Raw genomic sequence first — 15,535 nt, forward strand, 5'->3', positions numbered from 1 at the left:
GCTTTGTTTGCTTGAAATCTTAACGGGGTATTTACGTAATTAGGTTTTTCTTATTCTTTCCGCTCCAAAATAATTGTCCTCTTTTGACTTGACACAAAATTTAAGAAATAAAAGAAGACTTTTAAAATGTGTGGTTCAAAATAAGCCTTAGATATTTGTGTAGATGTAAATCATCTCATAAAGTTAAATTGTTTCTAAATATAGAAATGAGATAATCTTTTTGGGACAGACTAAAAAGGAAAGGAGGACAATCTTTTTGGTACGAAGGGGATATTATATTTGGCAGAGGAAAGCGAACGTGACACTGGCCAGCTCCAAACTGCGGTACATATTAGTAGAAGAAGACAGTTTGAAATATATATGAAGTGGATTGATCCACAACAGAAGGCAAAATGAGTTTGATGGCTTTAAATATTGAAAGCCTTTACATTTTCAGATTTTATTTAAAATTTAAATTTAATGAACACCTCTGCTCATGAAACAAGATGACTATTCAGAATATTCACCTTTCTAACTCTATAAATAAGGTCTTCTTTCACGAAGTGACTATTTAAAATATCTACATGTATAATCTGGGTTTTGTTGTATTCTAAAGAGAATTGCTTGTATTTTCCTCAATATGTATACAAACAATATCTTTTTAAGGAAAGTCGATTGTTCACACCTCAAAGTCGATTCTTCACACCTCAAAGTCATTTCTTCTTCGATTATGTTTACCTATTTTTCTAAACACGTATTTCTTGGTCCATTAATGTAAAGGTTGGGATTTGGCTACTGATATCTGTTAAACTTGGTAACTGAGGATGTCAGTTATTTTTTGTTGATAGGAATTAACTTAATCAAGAGAAGAGCTCATGTTAATAGCACAGGACCTCAACTTTTGGTTTGTTTACTCCCTATGTTGGACGAAGCAGAAACAGTATTGGGCCTTTTAAAATGGGTTTGGATAAATCGGTTAGATTCGAGTGTAGTTACACGTGGATCATAAAAATAATGCCATATATGTAGCTAAAAAAAAAATCATATATTTCATATCAGCTTTTATTAAAAGTAAGGGCAATTTTAGACTTAAATTTAAAGGTAAGGGCATTCTAAGTGGAAGGAAGGATAAATTTGATCCAAAAAATAGAAGGAGGGCATTTTTGATTCATTTATAATACGTTAAGGGCATTTGTTACCCTTTTCCGAAAAAAGATTAATATGACCTGCTTATATTATCGGTCAGTGACTTCATATTTGTCCTTAATTTCAAACTATCGGTTCATATATGCCCTTAATATTATACTATCGGTCAATATAGGTCTTTAATGTCACAATATCAGTTCATATATGTCCTTAAATATCATACTATCAGTCAATATATGTGCAATTTCCTTAATGTCATACTATCAGTCTATATATGTCCTTGAAGATATAAAAGTTGCTAAGTTTGTCACTCCTCCGTTAACCCTATCAATTTTAGCCAAAATGGCATGTCAACTCATCAAACCAACCCTTGTTCTTCCACCACTAACCAAAATCACCAACAACTTCACCATATGTACCATTATCACCAGTAGCGGAGCCAGGATTTTAACAAAGGGGTTGTTAGAAAATAATTACGAGGCAAGTCAACAACGAATTGTGCACCTTTCGATTGCAGCGGAAATAGTTGAACTCACCACCGAAACAATTGTTCCAAGTCGATCTTCATCTCTCTTGGAAACGGAGTACTCTTTACAAACTAGATGTTATCTTTTTGTGTGTTTTTGACGAAGAAGAAACAGAAAGTACTTTTTGCTTTTTTCTGTAAGTCCCTATCTCTATAGGAACTGATACCCTTATATGAGGAGAAGGAAAAAATAAAGAACTGTCCGGGAAAAGACATTCTTGTATCCACGTTTAGGAGCAGTTTTTTTTTTCTTCCAGTTATAGGGTAACTTCTCCCAATAATTATCCTTTCTGAAACGGGTCGGGTCAGTCCACATGGGAGACCCAGAACCGAATATCTAACATCTCCCACTTCGCACATGGTGGACTAGACACAAACCAATACCATGTCAATAACACACGCTATTCATACAGCCAAATAGTTCGTGCGACCTGCGAGCATTAAGAGCTATAGCTATTAAGGTTTTACAAGAGCTCCATGTAGGAATTCAATCACATACAGAAAGAATTCACTACTAACATGAGAATTTTATTACTCGCAATATCCCAGACATCATCCGCTACACCAGTAGCTAGTTATCTAATTTCTCGTCCTCTAAAGAGGTGAAATCAAGTTCATGTTTGACTTTATATCCACAATTACACTTGATAGCCTTATGGTAAATGTAATGACTGGCTTCTAAATATAAGTTAAATTCCTAATTTCTTTAATTGTCTTCCCTTTCTACTCGAATCTATTTGTTTCAGATCAACTGCTTTCCTAGACATGCACCGCATTGCCGAATCACTCATGGCTAATAGTGGCATGCTAAAGTAGCAACACTGACTGAAACTTCAAGAAACAATCAAAGGTCAATGGGTATTCCAATGAAAAGTTAATGTAACTTTTCAGGATCTCACACAATAAAGAAGTAGGGATTCATTCTCCATTAACCCATTGGTCGCTAAGCATACGTGGTATGAAACACGTGCTACGATTTTCTCACCTTATATTGGTGTGTGTCTCTAATTCTTTGTTTTTTCAACACCGTACAGATCTTGATCTAGACACCTCTAGATGTCTAACCTGAGCTTCTTTCTTCAATGATCCTCAAATCCATCTTCTTAGAGAAACTCATATCTGGCTTTCAAAACAAGTCATAACATGGTCGTAGAACTCATCTCTTTACGTTCCTCGATGTAAGAGGCGATTGCTCGTGTGATAGAACCAATCTCACGACTTGTTCGACACACTTTATCAATAAAATTACATCATCACATACATATACGATATGAACATAAATTCAAGAGTCGTATACTGATGAAAATATTATAACAACGAACTCATTTTACAATACAGAAATATAATCATGTCCTACGCAAACCTAGAGCCTAAACATGTTTCTCAAACAGGTCTCTAGATATCGCCTTTGTAAAAGGATCAGCTATCATTTCTCGCATAGGTATGTATTGTAAAGTTACTTCTCCACTTGCTACTGTGTCTCTTACAAAGTTATACTTGATGTCAATATGCTTGGTTTGCTGTGAAACTTAGGATCCTTTGAGTATGCAATAGTCACCTGACTATCACAATGTAAAATCATTGATCCATGAGAATTCTTTGCTACGTCAAAATGCTTAAAGAATCTTTTTAACCAAACAGCTTCTTGTACTGCAGATGCACAAGCCACAAACTCAGCTTCTATAGTTGAAAAAGTCGTACAAGTTTGTTTCCTACTTTTCCATGAAATTGCACCACCATTAAGTAAGAAAGCATAGCCGGATGTCGATTTTCTATCGTTCCGGTCACCACCCCAATCAACATCTTTATACCCTCTCAAGTGTAAATCATTTCCACTATAGCATAGTGAATAATCAATAGCTCCTTTCAGGTATCAAAAGATCCTCTTCACAGCTTTCCAATGATCTCTTCTAGGATTGTACTGATACCTGCTAACCAGACCTACGACATAACAAATGTCCGGACGAGTGCACATCATAGCGTACATCAAGCTCCCGACAACACTAGAATATGGAACTCGAGACATGTCTTTTTTTTTTCTTTTTCAGTCTCTGGACACATTTCAAGGCTTAAAGTCTCACCTCTTGCTATAGGAGTATCCATGGGTTTGCAACTATTCATTCGAAAGGATTCCAAAATTTTCTTTATATAAGTTTCTTGAGATAGACTCAAAAACTTCTTGGAACAAAGACTCAAAAACTTCTTAGAATGATATCTTTGGATCATAACACCCAATATATAGTCTGCTTCACCTATGTCTTTTATTTCAAATGACTTTGAAAGCCATGACTTGATAGTTTTGACATACTCCAAATTATTTTCGGCTAATAAAATATCATCCACGTAAAGGGAAAGAATTACAAACATTCTATTGGACATCTTCACATAGATGTAATGGTCTTCATTGATCATGGTGAAATCACATGATATCACATCTTTGTGAAATCTCAAATACCACTGCCTTGAAGACTACTTCAGGCCATAAATAGATCATTTTAATTTGCAGACTTTCTTTTTTTGGCCTTTAACGATGAAACCTACAGATTGTTCCATGTAAATTTCCTTGTTTAGTTCTCCATTGAGAAAAGCTTTCTTCACATCCATTTGGTGTAATTCGAGATCTAAATGTGCAACAATAGCCAAAAGTAACCGAATTGAGGTAAACTTCACAACTGATGAAAAGGTTTCCTCATAATGTCTTTCTGCTTGTTGGGTAAAATCTTTTGCGACCAATCATGCCTTGTATCTTTATATTGACCCGTCCGCTTTGCGTTTAACTTGGAGAACCCATTTGTTTCCAATAGCTCTATGCCCAGAAGAAGGGTCAACCATATCCCAGACTTCGTTGGTTCTCATAGACTCCAATTGTTCTTTCATTGCTTTCATCAATTTATCTTTTTCAGGACTTGCCAAAGACTCAGTCACAGAATTAGACTCATCCAATTCTGTGGGAGATACCAAAAAAACGTAATCCTCAAACTCGTATGATTGTTTAGGTATACCTTTTCTAGTACTCTTACATAATTGAAGTTCAGATTCCTCAATAGGATTATGGGATTCAAAACTCCCACTTGGATCAGGAATCGATCCTTGATCTATTTGACTATCAAACATATCTGAAAACATTGTCTGATCATCTGAATTCAACATTTCATAAAGAGGCTTTCCTTCCTTTATTTTTCCCTTCTTGGGAAAATCATTCTCTAGAAATGTGATATCTCGTGATTCAATTTCAGTTATACTTCCATCTTCTAATTCACCAGTGAACACATACCCTTTGGAGTGTTCTGAGTATCTTATAAAGATACATTTCTTCCCTTTTGGACTTAGTTTTCCAAACTTACCAAAACGATCTTTTACATATGCAGCACAACCCCAAGGTCATAGATCATTTAGGTTCGGTTTATGACCAGTCCATAGCTCATAGGGAGTGAAATTAACTGATTTAGAAGACACTTTATTTCGTATGTAGGCCGCAGTCAATAACGCATCTCCCCAGAAAGAGATAGGTAAATTTGCTTGCGCTATCATTGACTTTGTCATGTCCAATAATGTTCTATTCCTCCTTTCTGCTACGCCATTCTGTTGAGGTTTGTAAGGAGTAGTTAAGTGTCTGGTAATGCCTTTTTCATTACATAATTCTTCAAACTATTTTGATAAATATTCACGGCCTCTATCGGTTCTTAAAGTCTTTATACTTTTATCTAATTGATTCCAAACTTCATTCATATATCTTCTAAAGCATTCAAGTGCTTCAGATTTGTGAGAAATCAAATAGACGTAACCGAAGTGCGTGAAATCATCAATAAATGTAATGAAATACATAGCACCAGACCTTTCCCTCAGATTCATTGAACCACATATATCAAAATGGATTAATTGAAATGGGGAATCTGCTCTCTTAGCCTTCCCAAATGGTTTACTTGTAATCTTTCTGGCAAGACAATTTTCACAAGTTGGCATTTCAATTTTGAAGAAAGGACCTAAATGCCCTTCCTTTGCTAATCTATTCATCCTGTCTTGCCATATGTGACCTAATCTTGCATGACATGTAATAACATCAACATCGTTGTTACTAGAATAACATGTCATTACATAACGGTCAACATAATAGTCATAAGTTGAAGGATTACAATCTAAAATGATAAAACCATCATAACGAAGTCCAAAACCATGAAAAACATTGTCTTGAGTAATTCTAGCACCATTGCGACTAAACTTTAAATCGAAACGTAGATCTAAAAGAATAGACACAGATACTAAGTTACGTTGGATCTATGGAGCATATAGGATGTCATGCAACATCAAAGTTCGCCACCACGAAAGTCCATTTTGCAAGTGCCTATCTCTTTGACTTCAAGCTTTGCAATATTTCCTATATACATCCACCTTGATCCAGGTGAGACTCAACGAAACTCCATAAATTCTTCTCGATCACAACTCACATGGTCGGTGGCCCCTGAGTCTACAATCCACACAGGGTAAGATTCAGTTAGTAAAACAGTACTAGAAACATATGTAGCACTTAAAGATGCATTTTTAAATACTATCTTTTTCGGCTGGACACTCAGGAGCAAAATGCCCTGGAACATGACAGTTGTAGCATTTCATCTTACCCTTGTCTCTCTTCTTGAAAAATCATTTTCCCTTCTTGGGATTTGGCTTGTTTCTTTTCTTGAAGGGTCCTTCTCCTGTCTCCTTACCCTTTTCGTCATTTTCCCAATATTTCTTGAGCTTGAAACCAGAAGACTTTGTGCCACTTGATTCTGCCACATAGGCATTAGATACAGTTTTGGCAGCACCAAACCGCTCGTCTTCAAGCTCGATATGATGGGCAACATCAGATTTTTTTTTGATGCTATCATTATGGGTTAACCTCCAAGTATTCCCAACTATTGGGAAGAGACTGGATCACTGTCTGAACCTGCTCATCAGAGAGAACATGACCAATACTTTTGAGTTGAGCAATCATGTTAGACATCACCCTAAGGTGTTGCTTGACATTGTGACCATGATGCTTCTTATAAGTGTCAAATTTGATAGTCAGCTATCTAAGTCGGGTCACAGTGGTACCCCCATAAGTCTTTCGTAAGTGTATCCACATAGCATGAGCAGTAGGGTGTTCTTCACATTCGTGAATAAGATCATCAACAACAGAACTCACAATTCCACGTGTAGTAGAATCTTTGTTTTTCCACGCATTGTAAGTTTCCAGATCTCTTTTGTGTTGGACAGTGTTACCCTTTTCTGGGTGAACCAAAACATGGTTAATACCTTCCAGAACATCTTGCTCTTCTGGTACATACCACATTTTACGACTCCAGATGTCATAATTCTCACTGTTTAGTTTCTCACCCTTGTTTAAATCAACAATGATGCTCTTAGATGTCATATTTGTTGATTGAGACAATTAAGCAAGTTTTTGCTCATCAATATTTACCTTTAAAATAAAAGAATGTGATATACACATTCAAGCAAATCAATTTTCATAAAGGTTTCACATCTAGTGTAAAATCGAAAGGTCACAAAAGTTTCCAATCATCATCTACAAACTAAATGTTTAACCAAAATTAAAATCATTCTTAATGCTTATTTAATTATATTCATGACTAGAATCACATAGATTTTTTTAGTCTTCTCCCTTTGCAACATTCTGTTATGCATATTAATTAACAATAAAAAATAAATAAATATTCATATGCATATATAATAGAAGAGATAAACACATACGTTCATAAAAGGAATTTACACAATTACAAGTCATATACTACTCGTTTATGGATTTCTTCTCATTATGCGGGTGACTAGGATCTAAAATACTTTCAGCCATGTATTTAGCCAATTCATCTATGGGAGAAAGTCTAGAAAGCTGAAATTTAGGAACTATCAGACTCAATCTGGGTCTAGAACAAGTCTGTAGAAGCCAAGATTTCTTAATCATAGTTGTTATTTCCTTTTCCTACTACTTGGATTCAAGTTCCATAGTGTATACCCAAATGGGTGCATTTGAACCAAACTTGTGATAAATTTCAGCCAACTGACCTTTCCAATAATCTGGTAAAGATTGCTCCAATATTCCAAGGCATCCCAACTTGAAATAATTTTAAAAATGTTGAAACATTAGTTCTAACAATTTCCTCCCAAAAAGACGAAGGTAGCTTGGTATAGATGCAGATATGTCCATTTTGATTTTTTTAAACACTTGAAATTGTCTTACTCCTTCCCTTCGCACAACTTTACATCTCCTAAGGATATTTTGTATTTTCCTTGGGACATTCTTGATGACTTCAGGCTCAGAGTTTGAATCATTATTGAATATAGTCATTCGACGATGCATTCTTCTATGTTGTCCTTTTGCTCGACTTTTACCACCACTCCCACTTGGAGCATTTCGAGCATGTCCTCATACAACCATGTTTGAAATGGGAACAAGAAAACAATAAGAACGGACATACCATCCAATGTGACAACACATGCCACAATTACTTGTAGAATACAAAAAAAAAAAAAAAAAAAAATCTGAGAGACATTTTCTAATTTATTTTAAGTAGACTGCATCATATTTTGTTTTGGATTTAACAACAACAAAAAAAATTAATGATGCAGCACAATGGCAGTACACGTTGGGAAAACAAATATCTATTCTTGTTGAGAAAATAAAATATCAACATATACCAATCTTAGTGTTGCTCTTAACCTTTGTAAAATGAACAAATGGGTCGACACATATTCTCATTAAAAATATTAATCTCGTACAGAGAAAAAAAAAACACAATACTAGTACCCATGAGTTTCAAACCAACAATTAAAAAAAACGGATTCATGAATCAAGTCAAAGCAAATAAAAGAGACAAAAAAACTGTCCTTGCTGAAAGAGACATGACAATGAAATTCAAAGGTCATTGAAGACTTTCAAATTGTTGGTCCTTGAATGATTATATACTATATTTTTATAATTGGGACATCTTGCTTGTTTCTTCATAAAAGCCCAATTGAGAGCAACAAATTTTCTATGGCTATTACAGCAGCCAAAAAAAAAAAAAAAAAAGACAAAAAGAAAAAAGAAACGACACTTTTTATTTTTTATTTTTTTACCTATGGCTTCTCAAAAATAAATATAGTAAAAGACAAGTACACGATTCTTTTCAAGTCATGCCCAAGATAGGTAAACCATAACTATTCAGTTGTGAAATCTTATTTCTCCTCTTCTTAACATTTTAGTTCGGAAATTGAAGAACAGTAAACAAAAAATATTCTGTTTTAATCATCTTCAATTTTGGATTTTCTGATCTTTAAAGAGAGAAATCAACCAGGAAAACGCAGGCTCTGATACAATTGTTAGAAAATAATAACGGGGCAAGTCAACAACGAATTGTGTACCTTTCGATTGCAGCGGAAATAGTTGAACTCACCACCGAAACAATTGCTCCAAGTCGATCTTTGTCTCTCTTGGAAATGGAGTATTCTTCACAAACTAGATGTCACATTTTTGTGTGTTTTTGAGGAAGAAGAAACAGAAAGGATTTTTTGCTTTTTTCTGTCCCTATCTCTATAGGAACTGTTACCCTTATATGAGGAGAAGGAGAAAAAAAAAAAAGAACTGCCTGGGAGAAGAACCGTTCCATTCCTGTATCCACATTTAGGAGCAGTTTTTTTTTTTTCCAGTTATAGGGTAACTTCTCCCAATAATTATCCTTTCTGAAACGGCCGGGTCATTCCACATGGGCGACCCAGACTCGAATATCCAGCAGGGGGTTCAAAAATATAAAGAAGAAGCCAAACGAAGAAGCCAAGGGGGTTCAACGTTACTTTATATGCATAAAAAATAATTATCACCCTGTATATACAGAGTAATTTTTTGCCGCAGGGGGTTCGGATGTTGGCCCTTAATGGCTCCGCCCCTGTTATCACCAACATAAATTATCTACTTTAGACATTATTAAGATATTTCTTGTAAATTCATGTATTCTCCTATTGAAAAAAAAAAAAAAATCTTAATAACTGAGATTTTGTGCAGTTTTGGAAGGCTTCTTTGATCTGCGCTATACACACCGTGAGCATCTTTCTTGTACTTGAAGACTGCAACAAAGAAAAATGATTCAATCAATAATCCCAAAATTGAACTATTGTTATAGGTTACTTTAATTTGGTAGCGCCAAATAACTTCCGTTTAAAAATGAAACTCTTTGTCGTTTTAGTCATTTAGTGATTCATTTGTTTTAGTCATTCAGATATTCATTCCACTTTAGTAATACTTCACACTCCTGTATTATCTACTGTTAATAAAAGTAAATATGGGATCATTAATACAAGGAAAAAGGTCAAATATACTCCTTTACTTTATTTTAATAGCTAACTTACCCTCCATTAGTGATTGTGGATAAGTATACCCCGTCTATAAAGTCTACACCCATATCTGGAAAACCCCGTCTATTAGTGGAAATCCTTTGAATGCATAGCTGCAAGTGGTCTAGCCAGTTGGTTTGAACTTCACAAGGCTACATCTTATTGAAGCCTTACGGCTGCTGCTTGAGTAACAATGCTTACTACAATATCATTAGTATCCTGCAGTTACCATTTCACTTTCAATAAAGTTTGAGATATTTCGCTTCCAATAGTTTACCATTCCAACAGAACTGACTTAATTGCTCTAATAACTAAATTCCGATGCATTGTGCACATCTTGTTGTACCTTGGCTTTCCACCTTCCACCTATTCTATACTAGAGGAGTTGCATTATTTAGCTACTTCAAGACGTCACCCACCTTCACCCATGAGATTTCTAATACCCCACGTTTAACCCTCTTTCTTCTCATCACCTTCCTTTTCTCCATTTGTATCGGGCTATAAGTTTTGTTCTTCATGGCAGTGGGTACCTACGTATCTACCACTGGAATGTAGAGAGATTGCTGTAGAAGCAATGCAGGAAGGGAATTTAGGAAATGAGCATTCCTAAATAGTTTTAGGTGAAGTAGTGGGGGTTGTGTGTAATAGCTGGGTTGGGGCTAAGGAAATGGGTAATTTTAAGTGATTTGTGTATTTTAGTCTGATTTGAGGCTTTCTTTTGGAGACTGCGGGGTATATTTGTCCACAATCACTAACGGAGGATAAAGTTAACTATTAAAACATAGTAGAGAGGTAAATTTGACCCTTTTCCCTTAATACAATCCTCAATTGTCCCTCAAATCCAAGGTAATATTGGTTACACAATCACAAATATTTGATGTTTTAGGACAACTAAATACCGATGACATATAACTTACTAAGTAAAGATGTAGTTTGTTTAATAATTTAGTCTTTTAAATGAGGTGATCACACAATTCAAACCTAGTATTTTAATAATGTCTAAGGTATATGTCGATGGTATTAGTATATATGGTCAAGGTATTGGTGATTTTGGATAGTAACGGAAGAAGAAAAGTTGGTTGGTGGGTTGACATGTCATTTTAGGTAAATAGATGAGGTTAATGAAAGAATGGTAAATTTGAGTCAATTTAATAACTTTAAAGGAATATATGAACCGATAGTATAACATTAAGGACATACATGCACCGTTAATAAAACGAACATCAGTGTTAAATCTTTTCTCAATAGTAGAGGGGCAAATCATCAAACATATGAACATAATTTCACACATATTATGGACTTACCCACATTAAAATCATCAAATCGAGCACCTAAATTTCCTATTAGTTATATGGATAACATCAAACATATGAACCTAAACATTTAGACATTCATGTCTGTTCAGTATGGAGGAAAATATTTTTTAATTTTTCCTTGTTCGATGCGTCTAGAGTTTTGAAAAATATTATTTCAAAGAAAACAAGTTACTTAAAAATGAGAAAAATGACATCCCTAATTGAAGTAGGGAAAACAAATTCCACAAGTGTGACATTCTAAATTGGTTGTCTTCCCCACCTTCCAAAACACCTCATTTTCACCCACACACCCATAGCCTCCATCGCCATCACTGTAGCATCCATCACCACCATCACTGTCCTTCATCCCCCGCCCTCACATCTCATATTATATGTCTAGATCATATACAAATTCTATTAGGATAATATGTTTTACTCACTTTCCGACCAAAAAAAAAAAGGTAAAATACCCACTTATTTTTCTAAAAAAACATTTTTATGAAAAATATTTTCCGAACACATCCTTAATTTTATTATTTTCAACAACATATGCTTGGGATTGGAGGTATCGAAAAACTATTCCCTCTTTCCCAATTACGTGGCATAATTTGAATTTCAAGAGTTAAAACTTTTTATTTTGACTGTGAATTCGGACATAGAACTTTTAAGTTTATTGAATTAAAATTTGCATATTTAAAAACTTGTTGTAAAATCATCCTAAAAGAGTTAGTACAATATATTTGTCATGCCTTGAACCACGGCTTGGGCGTGACACGGCACTCGGTGCCTGACTGTCTATGACCGAGCGAACCCCATGGCTGCTGAGTCTAACAGTTGTATCATGAAAGCATGCAAGATATAAAATGAACCAAGGTAATATTCTAACTCAAATATAATAAAGGATGCGGAAATAAATGTTGTGAGGCAAAACCAACGTAACTGACTAATGACTGTGTCTATGAAACCTCTATGATCAAAATGCTGTAAGAATAACTAGGTCAGCACAAGACCCTGACATACCTCAAATACTAATGAACTAACTAATACTCGAAAGCTGGAAATAGACGGGAAGCCCTGAATGAGAGGGGCTCACCAACTAGCTGATGTGCTCAAAGTGCTGGAAGCTAAGTGGTTGTTGTATCCTCCTGAAAGTCAGACTCTACACCGTGAAGTGCAGGCCCATGCATAAGGACGTTAGTACATTTGAATTGTACTAGTATGATAAGCAACTGAAGCAATAATAAGGGATACATGAACAATAAAGTATAATGAAACTGAATATTCTGATCATCAGCTGATCTGTGTAGAAACCACATGTACAAATATTATGTAACTATGGCTGCAGACCCAATAAATAATGAGATCTCAAAGCTATGGCCTCAGGCCCAAAATAATCACATATGCATATGAATCATAACTATGGACTTAGGCCCAATCAAACATGAAGCAACAGGTATAAAATTGACTGCTGGCTCTGTAACCTGACTGATGATTTAGACTGCATTCTGAGACTCGTAGATTGAATAACAAGTCTTTTAGATTAAGCTAGGGTCCATAGCATGCATAACAAGTATGAACATAATCAGAAAACTGAGCTCTAACCATAGGTTATGAAAATCAAGAACTAGGACAAAATCATGAACTGGATGAATTTCTGAGAATTATGATAATTGAGGTAGGAGGATGATTAAACAATGTTCCTCATGTAGATAGTATGCTTAACATACCTGGAATTGCTCCCAACTTGAATAAAAGACTTGAACTTTGAAGAAGATTTCCAAAATCTTGAATCTTGAACCTTGAGATGGGTTTTCTTGAAAACCCTAGGTTAGAAATGATAATTTCTTGTTTAGATTACAAGGATATATATTAGAATTGACTTGGAATGATTAGAATAGACTTACTTTGGTGTTCTTGATGATGGGAAAGGGTAGGAGGTCGCTCTAGGGCTTGAAGGAATGAAAAATAATGATTTAAACTGATATGGATGAATATATATTGTTCTGGAAAATCAATTTTTACGCCCAGTAAAATATTGGCCGTATTTTGAAAGATGGGCCGTATTTTGAAATACGATTCGTATTCTGTGTGGACTGCACTGTGGCTCTTCAGTAAAATGGCCATAACTCTTTGCACAGATGTCTGTTTGATCCCCATAATATACCGTTGGAAAGATATTGCAAAGCTCTACAACTTTTATCAAGGAAGTTTTCCCAAATTCCAAATATGTTTTGAAATACGGGCCATATTTTAAATACGGTCTGTATTTAACAATGTAACCTCCAAATGCCAAATTCCAGAATGCTTAGAAATCTTTGGTACCAATTTACGACTTAAAATACGGGCTGTATAATGAAATACAGTCACTGTTCATGGGTGTAAACCCCCATCTTACAACTGAAGAGGAAATTTCAAATTCCCATATTCTTTATCTGATTTTCTAAGTCTAGGATCATAGTCAAAGCTTAGGTTAAAGGTACGGGGTGTTACAATATCTCCCCCTTGGGATCATTCGTCATCGAATGATGGGCCATGGTTAAGAATATGGCTGGACATGGCTTGAATACATGAACATGAAAGAAACATGGCATAAAACATAAAAGCTTGACATGGTCACGTGGGAACATGTTCATAGATCATGAGAACTGAATACGTGATTACATGGAAACATGTACATAGAGAACATGAAACTGAGTAGCACCTACTTGAATGAGAATCATGAAACATTTGTCCTCGATTTATGACTAGTGGTTAAGAATCGCTACTAACTCTGGAATCTACAAAATTTATGGTAGGACTTCCTTCATAATTCAGACCCTCACGACATTTCTCAAACACCTGCCAGTTAACTAAAGTACCAACACACAACTCACAGGGTATCTTAATACGTATGATGTGAGATAGGAGTATGACTTAGGCTTTGAATGTAAGAACAACTCGATGTGAATGCGACAGACTTGAGTCGTATAACAAGAATATGAGCCTAACATAAGTATTCATAAATCTCTAGCATAGGCATGACATGAATACATCAGATTTGAATAGAATACTCCTGAGATAAGCATCATAGGGTACATGAAAATATATTTATTTGAATATAAGAATGCACCTTACTTCTGATTATCTTATTAGCTGTTAATCATGATTATGAATACCTTAGCCCATCTTGCTCATTCTCGTAAGTGAGTTATAGAGGACTGACAGAAAAAGAATTATTGGTACTATTCACATGAGATACTTTGCTTTAGAGAACAGACATGACATGGTGCATTGTACATGAAGGACGTAACGTGGAACATGCGTACATGGGAACGTGATTCATATGGCATGAAACGTGAATAACACGACATGGGGCATGAGACCATGAACAACCTGATATTTACATGAGTACATCATAGATGCATATCGTGGCATCTGGGCCTGATTTCATGAGTATTGAGCTAATAATAAGGTATAAGTGTGATTTGTGTAGAGTACAATTGTAGGCTAACTCTTGGATACTCAGAGCCATAAGGCATGGATAAAGTATTACCTTTAAAACTTAGATATACTGAAATGATGGGACATGATTCAACATAGCTTACTCTTATCACTGTGAGTAATTGCCCTTGTTATAAATAAAGCTCATGAAAGAATGGATTATTGGCATGAACAATTCGTTCCTCGAGCATCTAAGACATGGGTAGAAAGTCACTTTGAACATAAAAATGGCATAGGTACTTCGGAAAAGATAAGGGCATCCTTTGTGCCAAGCTACGAGATGGTTTAACACATTAGCCAAAGAAACATAAGCACGAATTACATAGAATCATGGGTAGGACATCCATCTTGGTTCACCTTCATTATTATCTAACAACATCATTATTACGATACCGCTATAAGTGGGATACATAACGAAATGGATTGGGGCACGAGTATGTGGTAACATGGATAACATAATCATAGGGGTCAAGATCATCATCAGATTTGAAAAGCACTTAGATGCTAGAACATGGACATGAATATAAAAACATGATAGATACGTGAGACCTGAATGCGGTTTTTAACTTTAGACATGAGCACACCTGATGTGCAAAACATGAAAGGACATTCCCTTGCATAGCTTACTATCGTATGAAGTCTTAATTCTTGTATCTTAAACATGGAGTGTAAAGCTCTAACATGGGCATGATATGGGTACGAAAGGCACGAGTAGATTACGTCTGGGCATTAGTACCATATAGTACATAAATTACTCTGGAAT

Source organism: Lycium barbarum, chromosome 2 (genome assembly GCF_019175385.1).
Source record: "Lycium barbarum isolate Lr01 chromosome 2, ASM1917538v2, whole genome shotgun sequence".
Classification (NCBI taxonomy): Eukaryota; Viridiplantae; Streptophyta; class Magnoliopsida; order Solanales; family Solanaceae; genus Lycium; species Lycium barbarum.